Source organism: Cryptomeria japonica, chromosome 3 (genome assembly GCF_030272615.1).
Source record: "Cryptomeria japonica chromosome 3, Sugi_1.0, whole genome shotgun sequence".
NCBI lineage: Eukaryota > Viridiplantae > Streptophyta > Pinopsida > Cupressales > Cupressaceae > Cryptomeria > Cryptomeria japonica.
Window position 1 is genome coordinate 215,835,479 of NC_081407.1, and position 12,661 is coordinate 215,848,139.

Consider the following 12,661-nt stretch of genomic DNA (forward strand, 5'->3'; position numbering starts at 1 on the left):
CTTCAGCTCCTTTGGGATATGGTATTCCATAGGAAACATAAATAGGTAAGAAGGTGAGTTATTATTTTCTCAAAACCTTTGGATGTGAAGCATTTGCACATGTAGATTCTGAAAATAGAACCAAGTTGGATGCAAAATCAAAAAAATAAATTTTTGTTGGATATGGCATTGATGAATTTGGTTATAGGCTTTGGGATGTTGAGAATGTAAAAATTATGAGAAGAAGGGATGTTGCATTCAATGAGAAGGTGTCATACAAAGATAAGTTGCAGAAGCATGAGAAGAAAGAAAAGGATTTTGTTGTGTTGGATGATATTCCAGATAGTGGTGTTCCAGTGGTTCCTCATTCTCCACAACAACAACTACAAATATTACAAACTCCAATGAATTTTAGATGGTCAACAAGGCTAAGTAGATGTCTTGATAGGTTCTCTCCCTCTTTGTATTCTATTTTGTTAACGAATGCTGGTAAACGAGAAGGATATGATGAAGCTATGTAGGTGGATACAAAGGTTCAGTGGAAGCTTGCAATGAAAGAAGAAATGGATTCCTTTTGCAAAAATCAGACTTGGGAATTATGTAAGTTGCCTAGAGGTAAAAAGGATTTACAAAACAAATGGGTTTATAGGATAAAAGAGGAAGATGGAGGTAAGCACGGAGTTAAAGCCAAGTTAGTTGTGAAAGGATTTGCATAAAAAAGGGGCATTGATTTTGCTGAAATTTTTTCTCTAGTTGTTGAGATGACTTCTATTCATACTATTTTAAGTATTGTGGTTGCTGAAGATTTTCACTTGGAACAAATAGATGTGAAAATTGCCTTTCTCCATGCTGATTTGGAAGAGGAGATATATATGGAACAACCCCAAGGATTTGAGGTCTTGAAGGTAATGAGAAATTGGTGTGCAAATTGCAGAAGAGTTTATAAAACTTTAAACAATCACCTCAATGATGGTACTTGAAATTTGATAGTTTTATGGCTGAGAAAGGCTACAACAGCTGTAATTCTGACCATTATGTTTATTTAAAGAGGTTGGATAATGACAACTACCTTATTTTATGTTTACATGTTGATGACATGCTTGTATCCAAGTCTAACATGGCTCACATTAGAGAGATAAAACAACAGTTAGCAAAATCATTTGCTATGAAGGATTTGAGGTTAGAAAAACAAATACTTCGTATGAAAATTTGTAGAGATAGGAAAAACAAAAGATTAACTCTATCTTAGACCGATTATGTTGAAAAGGTGTTGTAGAGATTCCATATGGAGACTGAAAAAGTTGTCAGCACACCTTTGCCAAGTCATTTGAAATTGACTAAGTAAATGTGTCCAAAGACATAAGAGGATAGAGACAAAATGTCCAAGGCATTATATGCTTCATTTGTAGGTAGTTTAATATACACCATGGGATGTGCATGAGACTGGATATTGCACATGTTGTTGGAGTCATAAGAAGGTATATGAGTAATCCCGGATTAGAGCATTGGAATGCAGTAAAATGGGTTCTTAGGTATTTGAGAGGTACATCCAATAAACATTTATGTTCTGGGTGTTCTAATACTTATTTAGCAGGTTATGTAAACTCAAATTTGGTAGGGCATATTGATACCAAGTGAAGTACTACATGTTATGTGTTTACTATAGGTGGGACAACAGTGAGTTGGATCTCTAGGTTGCAAAATGTGGTTGCTTTATCCACTACAAAGACAGAGCATGTAGTTGCAATAGAGGCAAATAAAGAGATGGTATGGTTGCAATCTTTCACGGAAGAATTGGGCAAACGATAGGCTAATAGTTATTTGTTTACGAATAGCCAAAGTGTCATCCATCTTGAAAAAAATTATGCCTTGCTTTCAAAGACAAAACACATACAATTGAGGTATCACTTCATTAGGTCAGTGTTGGATGATGGATAGTTAAGGCTGGAGAAGATACATGTAGATTAAAATATAGTAGATATGCTTACAAAGGAAGTGACAAAGGAGAAGCTTAGATTCTCTTTATCTTTGATTGGTCTTCAAGAATAAAAATAATAAAATAGAACAATAGGGTCTAGGATATTTCATTCCAGTGGGAGCTACAAGGTCAATAGTGTTATGATCAGTCTCCAAATGAGAGAATGTTATGTTGTGGAGTCTGATCAGTCTCCAAGTGGGAAATTGTTTTTATATGGAGCCTAATTAGACTCGAAGGTTAAATTTTCTCCACTTTTATCGACGAAGTTTCTCCCCAATTTGTTCAACGGGGGTTTAGGGGCAACACCCCTAAAGCAGGGTCAAGGGGCAATGCCCCTTCGTGATATAGGGAGGGGTCAAGGGGAAGTTCCCCGTGAGCCCCAAAGGACTTTTATTATTTTATAAAGGCATTAGGTGTTATTTTTCTATTGGCTAACATATTGTAACCCTAATTTTGTAACTGACATAAGTCTTGATAAAATGGCTAAGGGTTATCATTCTTTGTAAAGAATTTTGTACCGGTATTGAGTTGCAAGGGATTTGTGGTTGTAATCAGTTTGATTTACTGGACAATAATATTGGACTCTCTATTTGGTGGATGTAGCCTGAGATTGGGTCAACCACGTTAAAATTGTCTCCTCTCTATTATTATTATGTATTTTTCATTTCTTTGTTTAATCATTATTTGCATATAATTTATATTTTCTACATGCAATTACTAATAACTAGAACATCCTTGTAGCATCATTTTCTCTCTTAGGAGCAATTAGAGAGATAGAACAACAACTTGTAGCATTAATAGGACCATTAAAATCATATTGTTAATGCTTTTAATTCCCATCTTGATGCTTCTAATCCTCATCTTGATGTGATATCATGTCTGCTAACAACAATCAAGACATGACATCTAATCATGAACTTTAGCACCATCATTTTTCTCCAACATAAAACATCATCATTATCATAAGAATCATCATAGCACAACACACTAAGTATAAACATCAACACCAAATGGACTTCATCATAGCTTAGCAATATTTCTACACATGGACTCCATATGAGACATCAATGACAACACAACACTTAGGGTTGACATCAATGACAACACCACAACAACTGTAATAATTTTGAGCACAAATAATACGTACATGTTATCTGAATACATTTTCAAAATGCTAGCAACAAATAATTTGTGCACATTATGAAAATGCACTAACATAACACTAGTGGCAAATAATGCTTGCATGATATTGTCTACATTGGATGAATTATCTTTCTCTTTCTTTCTCTCTCACTCTGATTAAGGCTTATAGTTTAAGGTTTACAATTGATGATGGATAGTTGAGGTTTTATATTTCACTCTTGGCTACTATTGTGCCCCTCTCTCTTTATGATATTAATTTGTCAATGTTTTCCGCTATACTCTCTCCTCATCTTATTCTTCTACACATCCATTTCTCAACTCTCTTTGATTTATCTACAAATTTAAATTTTGTGTTTCTCTTTTTTTTTTTTTAATTTTTCCACTTTCCTCTTACTTATCCCTTGATATATCTTCAAATATTAAAAAAATTTATATTTTAAACCTACCAAATTTCTAAGAAAGGAACCACTATGCTTTCTATAGTCCTCCACACACTCTCCTAACTGATGATGTGCCCCCTCAATCTATTTGTACTATTACTCTATTAAGGTTATCTGGTATACTCTCTCCACATCCTTTTTCTTCTCCACATTTATTTCCTAACTCTCTCTACTTTATCTATAAGTTTAAAATTTGTATTTCCCCTCTAACTCATCCTTCTTACTTCTTTTCTTCTCACACACTTATTCTTCCACACTCTTCTCTCATCATGTGTGGCCTTTTGACTCTTCCAAACTAATTTTTGTTCTCTATGCAATTTATATCAATTTATGTTCCATGAACCCTTCATTCATACTCTATTTTTTAAACTAATACACACTTTATTTTAAGTCTATCTTCTATTCAACTTGGGCACTCCCTTTATCTAATGCCCCTACCTCTTCACAATATAGAAAAATACAAACTCTTTTATGTTATGGGCCACTCTTCTCTCTACGCCACCCATTTCTCCCTTGCAAAACACTCTCTATTATCTTTTACACATACCTTACTCTATTCTTCATGGGTTTCATGTTCTAGTTTCAACTGGTAACACACCTTCACCTCTCTCCTACACTTCTAATTCTCTTTTTAGTGTAGTTTTCCTACATGACAATCTCCTTTATGCATTCATTCTCATTTCTCTACTTTTTATCTATAAATTGAAATCTCTACATATTCCTTACAAAATCCTTTTCTCTTTCATTTTCACTTTTGACTCCTCCACTTCCATGCAACAATCCCAAGTTGATGTGCCACTTCTTATCATTTCTCTATTTTCATGCTACGACACACAAAACACTCTTTTTGGAAACTTGTTTCATTTTATTTTGGAATCAAAATTGTTGGTCTCCCTTTGCTCACACCATGTACTAATGGATGTAAAACTTGATTAACATACCTTCTTTGTATTCTCCTGTATCTTTTATCTATGATCTTGTCCTTGACAAGGGATGCTCCAGATGATACAAAGGCTAAAATAGTAGGATTGATATATGAGGAATATGGAAATGATTTTGGAGGACTAGGAATATCTATAATAGAAAGATAATGTGATTTGGCATAGGAACCTTCTAATAATATGCAATATTAAAAGGGATTGTAATATGTAGGGATTGTGACTTGTACATCATTATGCAAAAAACATATAAGCTAATTTGGTAGGTAGATTGGACTTCCTACATGGAATCAATCCATGGACAACCAAGGAGGATGTTATATGGAGATTCAACGTCAAGGATGAGAGTCCATTTTATGCCTTCAGATTTTCTCTTTGCTTCAACATATATACATTAATGCTTATATTATTTTTCAATTCTATATTATCTTTCAAATATTCTAATTGTTTTATGAACTTTTATGTAAATAGATTTAAAGTAGATGTATGATATATAAGTACTCATTCAAGACGTTATGTTTTCTAATAATTATATCTATATAAAAAAATTTATTATGTGATGAGTCTAGAGTCAACGTGTCATTAGGAGTAAACGAAATGTAATATCATGAAGATACGTGGCCTACGAATTTTTAAATAAATAGGCAAGATTCATATTAATAGGAGATTTAAAATAGGCAAGATTCATATTAATAGGAGATTGTGACTCAAATAATTATCCTATATGTGTCCCTAAAAAGTGTAGGAGTTGATGATCAACCACACGAGCCAAGATTCATCTCCAAGCAAAACATATAGCACTAAAAGAGATCAAGAAAATATGGTATGCTCTATAACTACCAAAGAATTTTGTATTATTACACAAAACAAAATTTGAGATACAATTACAATGAATGAATGAATCCTTATAAAGAATTAATGAAACCCTTGTTGAAAACCCTAAAGCTAAAATTAAGAGAACTAAATCAATGCAAAGTAGGAGCTAAATTAAGCTCAACTACATCTAGAACTAATGTTAGAAAACAAAACTTTAGATAATAAATAGAATGCCACCTTTTACAATGTCATACATAATTAGCACTATCTCTTTGCATATATGACTATTTAATGTAATGCTACAAATTAGATATGGTTTAAAACCCCTCAAGTTTCCATCCACCTTAGAAATACATGCACCTAAATAAGTTCCATATAACATAGTGATTAACATCTATATCTACCTCAAATAACATATTAAATTATTAACAGGAAACATAAGTATATATATTACTTTATTTAAAATTCTTAAATGACTTTTATTTCATATTGCCTAGCTTGATTTTGTTTCCATGAATATATCCATCAAGAAATATAGAGACTTAACTCTAAAAGAGCCCAAACCATAACAAAAAGACCCAAGTGGAGATTACAAGTGGTTTCCAAATAGGCCAAAAACCCCATAGAACCAAGAATGCCAAAAAGAGACTATATATTCTAGAAACCCTAACATGCTAGGGAGTCTATTGCACAAAAAATATCTTTACATCAAACATTATCATGTGGGAGAATTTTATCTCATTCTCTCATAGATAGATTTATCCCTCACAAGCCCCTTTGTAGGAGTTTAAACAACATGGACCCTAGTAATAACTTGTTCCTCATTATTTGCATCTTCTCTTTCTTAGAGATGCACAATCTTTACTAAGTGGGGCTTGTGTATAATCAAACGATGAATGGCATAAAAGACATGTGAAACGTTTGTATCTCCAATAGGGGAAAAAACATTCAAAAAAAGGTGTAACTCCCCCTTCAAAATACTTGCATTTATTTCCTTCCATACTATTTTCATAGCATCATATATTTTTGCATACATAATATTTTTCTTTAAATATTTCCTAGGGAATACTCCACCTACCCAAGATTTCCCTTCAAATAGATCATAATTCTTAATTGCCCTATCCAAAGCCTCCCCAAAAATAAAGTCCTATCTCACATATTGTAAAGCTAACTGCAACAATAACTCATAATTAAAATGCAACAAGTCAATTCAATTAGAAAGGAAAATAGAAGTCGTGCTTGAGAAGAGTAGAGAATTTGAGGAGACTTCGCTTGAATCAAATCTTTTCCAATAATGGTGATGATAGTCCTTTCCACCATAAAGCAATCTCATTTGAACACCCATTTGAGATGTTGTCTCAAAAAGGTACCAGATGTTGGGAAATCCCATTTCTCGAATGGAATTGTTATCCTCTTATTTAGTGGTATATACTCCATCATAGACCCCCAAACAACCCACACTACCTTATGAAGAATAAATTATAGAATGAAAAAAAAAACAGAGGAGCATCCTTGATTTATAAACTTGAAAACCTTTAGTATTGATGAAAAATAATGAAAACTACATTTGCCAATGCTCACACATGTGAGTCGCTTGTGAGAATAAATTGAGGGCAAGAAAAATATATGGGGAGATTTATCACCTCTCAAGTAGAACAATCCATGATGAACTCGAACCAATGTGGTACAATAAGTGGAAAAAAAATATAACTTATTTTAAATGTAAAGTTGTAAAAATAATTTGGTAAAGATAACAATTTTCCTTAACATTAGGTTTCCTATATAGAGCTCCTTATTTTGAAGATTCTTGTAGTCCACAAGGCCACTTCACTTGGCCTCTAGTTTTGATGGCTCTATGTGAACTAGTCCATTTCAAATATAATTAACAAGTCCAACCATTCAAATTTTCTTAGACAATTAAAATATTTAATGGTTCAAATAATTTTTTTTCTTTATTCAAATCAATAATGCAGGTTCTATGTGTCTAACAAATTTCTAATGTTTCTTTACCTAAAAATCAGAATTTCATGCAAGTATTAGATATCACATACTATTAAAAATGAGAGTATAATACTTTATTCTTAATCCTTATGAAGGTTTTCAAAACTAAATTGATTTTAAGTTCTTAAATTTGATGCGAAATCTTTTCTTTTCTAAATCTCTAGAAATATTTGTTTTGAAAAAACTTCTTCAAATAACTTCAAAGCTTATTTTTTTATAAATTATATAATACTTTCTAAAATTCTTTAAATATTTGTAACATAATTATATAATTTAATCCTAGAAATCATGTACACTTTTTTAGATTTAATAAAATACTCTAATTTAGAGTATTTTACTGAATAAAATAATTTAAATTCATTGTATTTAGAATGGTCTTTCCAATATATAAAACTAACTCTTTCTTTAATCCTAAATTTTTATCATGATTATTCATTCGCTAGATTTCTCTCTAAGTTAGTACTATACAATAAAAAAAAATAATATGGCACACAATCTCTTATAATTGCTCCATGTATATATAAAAGTATGTATGAAAGTATATGGCACATACTCTTTTATAATTATATATGGCACACATTCTTTGCATAAAAATATGTCATCATGAAAATAATTAAATTGGAGACGAAATGTATGAAACTGTGTGTGCACATGCCAAAAAAGTAGTTTTAAGGTAGAGAAGATATAAGTTTTATTCTAATATTTGGGAAACCATTAAGTGATCATAGTACATCTAACTAAAATTCATTAATTTTTTAAGCCTTTTAAAAATAGTGAATTTTCTAATATGTACATGTATGTTTATAATTCTTAAAAAATATAAATATACAAATATTAATATACTCTTTCAATTACTAATATTTTATTAAGATTAAATATGCGTTCCTCATATTTCGAATAGCAAAACTAAATTTATGGACAAAATTTTCATAAAAAAAAATTTATGCTAATTTATTACATCATCTCCCTAACAAATCAATTAATTTACAAACATATTACAACACTATAATATCCACTTAATATATAATAAATGTTATAATGAACCTCTATTACTAACAAATCAACTACTATACAAACATATTACAATATAAAAATATCCTATAATATTTCACTTATTATATTATAAATTTTACATTGAACCCTCTTTCTAACCAAAACAACTAATTTAATAAACATATTACAATACAAAAACATCCATTACATAATATTTCATTTAATATAGTATAAACTAGCACTTGCACCCCAACGAGGTGCAATGGTTACATGGATAGCAAGATATATTTTGGCTAATATATTAGAAGGTGTGTAAAAGTTGGAAGAAATGAATATTGTCTTTATTAGGAGTAATTATTTAAATACAATTGAGTTGATTTTGAAATGTGGAAATAAATTGAATATGAATGGATGCAAATTATAATTTATATCAAAAAGTTGTGCAAAATCTTTTCGTAATACAAAATGTATTTACAATGTACGAAGATGACTAAATTAGGATATTGATTGCATTGAGTAGATTCGCTACTAGTTGCTAAGATGTCTTATCTAAAATAGTTGTAATTTGAGAAAGGTGCAAAATTTTACATTATTTAATTCAAGGTTAGATAGGTTTGTTCATCCATTGGCTTCTCACCAATTTTTTTTCCTTTTTGAGAGCAAGGTGTCGAAAAAAGCTTGATTGTAGTAAAAAATATGTCTATTGTTAGGAAAATTTTTGGTGCTATATTCAAGAATATGATCATCAACAATGACAATGATCGATGTCCCTAAGAATATTATAGTATGATCACAATAGAAGATGATCTTTGTGTAATAGTGTGGAGAAAAAGTATGTGTGGTTTGATTAATTCCTTTGTCTTGTCTTTTGTACTCACATTACACCAATATGTCCATGTATCAATTGCAATTTTAAGTATGCTATCTAGCAAGCTATGTTTTTTTTACTGTGATTGTCCAACCATAATAATAGATTCAAAATACAAAGCCAAAAATGTCAACTCTTGCATGATATATTGCAATTCAAGAAGTCATGTGCATCTTTAGTTTGGGTAGCTACCTTGGATAGTATTGTGCACACACATATAGTTGAGTTAGGGCATTATTATTGAAAACTATGATTTCTAATATTATTACGAGAAATAGGTGAAAATGAACACTTGTTACATTCAACAACCATATTCTATGATATATGTCATTTGTCTTTGAAATGTAGAACAAAAGTAGCAAATTATTAGATGCCTAGATCAAGGATCAAATTTGGCAAGTAATTATAGGGCTTGATTCAAGATTAGTGTTAGGTTTAGGGTTTGAATTAGGTTTCAAGGTTGGGGATAGTATTAGAATTATGGTCACGTTTATGATCACAGTTAGGATTGCAAATAGAACCATAACCTTAATTACATTCTAACACTAATATAACACACATTAACTCTAACCATAATAATAATCCTAAACCTGACACTATCTATAACCTTAATTTAAATCTTAGTAACACCAAATCCAATCCTAATTGAACCATAATGCTAACAGTCTAACCCTAATGGAGGCCTAATACTAACCCTTAACCTATATAAAGTTTATTTTAGAATGGAGACCGTAATTTTAACCAACCCTTAGCCCTAACCTTATGCTAACCTTACCCTAACCCTATTTACATTATATTGAAGATCATAATTGAATTCATAAAAGATGGTATTTTATGTATTGTAAAAAAGTAATTTTATAAATTTTATAATCATTTTCATTACAAAATTATTTTTAAATCATGTAAATTTCTGATATTATTAAAAAATTAATATTTATTTTTAATTTTATAATATTGTTAAATACAACCTCTAAATATATGCTCTTGTATAATGGCAATAAATAATTTATATCAAGACAAATTATGTTATATAGAATTAAAACTATATCATTATCAAGTGTTTTTTTGAAACCAAATTTCATGAAGTTTAGAATAAGAAGATAATAATCTAATTTGTTGTTTATAAAAATTAAAATAGTAAGGCAATTCAAAAATTGTAAAGATGAACATAAAATAATTGTATTAAAAGAGTAGAATATTATTTAATATAACATATAAATATAAATATAAAGTTTTCTAAAATGACAACAAATAATATAATAGAATGGAAAATATCTTACATAATATAATTGAATCAAAATTTAAAATAAGAGACAATTTTACTTTTTTTAAATTACAACAACTATTAATATATATTTTTTAAAACTAAATCTTGTCAAGATTTTATTAAGATGGTAATAATCTAGATTCATATATATTTTTAAAAAATAGTAAGACAATTCAAATATTGCAAAGATGAATATTAAATAATTGTATTGAAAGAAAGAGAGAAAAATATTATATATTTTCAAAATTTAAAATAATTGTACTTTGTTAATTATTTGTTGTAAATGAGATGATGTTAAAATATTTTACAATAACTTTAAGCTAAAAATACTATTTTATATTTTCATTATACTAATTAAATTTAATTTAATTAACACTAACTCTATTTCTAATTGAACCCTAATATTGACCACTTTATCTTATAACGGAAACCTTAAGTTTAACAACCCTCAACCCTAACCATAACCCTAACTACAAATAAAAGGTGGTACATATTGTTTAATTTTGGTATATATTATGTAATATACATTAGATTTAAAATTTTTATTCAAGTTTTAACATATTATTTATTAAATATGATTTTATCATTTAAGTGAAAAATAAAATAAAAAATATTTAAACAAGGTAATAAACACAATTCAAGTCTTTTGAAAAAAAATTACAAAAAAAGGAAACCTTAAATTTATCTCATAAAAATATATTTAATAAATAATATATGTAATTTTTATAAATAATAATTAAAAATAAAACCGTGCAACACAATTTTTAAGTATAAGTTTAAACTAGCAATTGGACCTTGGTGTGAAATGGGTATGCCAAAAAGGCATGGAGGGTCAAATGGGAAAAAATTTAGTCTATTTTTTCCATACATTTATTTACTAAATGAGCTCAATTAGAAGGTCATTTATCAAATAATGTTATTTGTGCAAGAAAGGTCTCAATGGGGAAGTGATACCTTCATATTAACTATGCCATGTTATGTTTGTAATAGGGAGAAAGGGAGAGGAAAAGGGAGAAATAGGAAACGAGGGGAGAGAGGGGATAATTAGATAAGGGGTAAGGAAATGGAGTTACAGAGGACAATAGAGATGGAGATGGAGGAGAGGGATATGGAAAGGGAGAGTTAGGAAGATAGAGATAGGAAATGATATGTATAGAGAGGGGGAGAGGGAGAGAGGTAGAGAGGGAGAGATGTAGGGGTAGAGAGATGGAGATAAAGGGAGAGATGGAAAATAATATGGGGAGATAGAGAGGGAAAGCGATATAATATAGAAGTCTAAAAAAGTGTGTGTGTGTGTGTGTGTGTGTGAAAGAGAGAGAGAGAGAGAGAGAGAGAGAGAGAGACAGAGACAGAGACAGAGACTTTTTAAAAACAAAACATACAACGATCTTGGTCTTAGGAGAAACTTTTTCAATTTGAGTGTATAGCAAAATTGAAATCATCAGAATTTGTAATGGAGACTCTTTTGTTTTTAGTATATGCCAACACTTCTAGATGGTTTGAATATGCAGTATCCTCACTCTTCACTCTTACGAGCTGGTTGCCCAATGTCCAAATAGTAGATTGTTATTTCTTGACAAAAGTTGCAGAATTAATAATTGAGTATACACAACTCATGAAAATTAAATTTAAATTATTGCGCCGAAGGCATCTATTTAAATGAAATGGATGAACTACTATTTCAAATCAACGGTCCACATGTCCCAAAAGACGTGCAAGACGATTGAAGTGATAATAACCATCGATCATTTTTTCGTTGTTTTTTATTTTTCCATGGCGAAAACATTGGAGCGAAACCATACATGCTTCCCTAAAAACTGTTGTCATCACCTACCTTTACCTACCACACTGTAAATGTCAGACACTGATTTTACGGCTTCGTGTGTGGATAAACATGGGGATATTAAATATATATTTTTTAAACCAAAACTTTAAAGCCCGTGAATTTGTGGGATGATTATATTTGGGGGCTCACGCATACCTACATGATAAATGCATGTCAAAATATTAAGGTTGGTTTTTGGTCCCTGCGTGTGTCGTATTGCAGGGAGAAATTCCTGATTTACTAACATAATATTTTTTTTAGTGAAACACCTAAATCTAGCTAACTTTTCTATAATTACTAACATAAATGAATATTAAATTCTAAGTTTATTTTTTTTAAATATTATTTTTATTTACTTTAATAATTATATATTATAAATATAAATAAATGAGTATAATAGTTTATATAGAAAT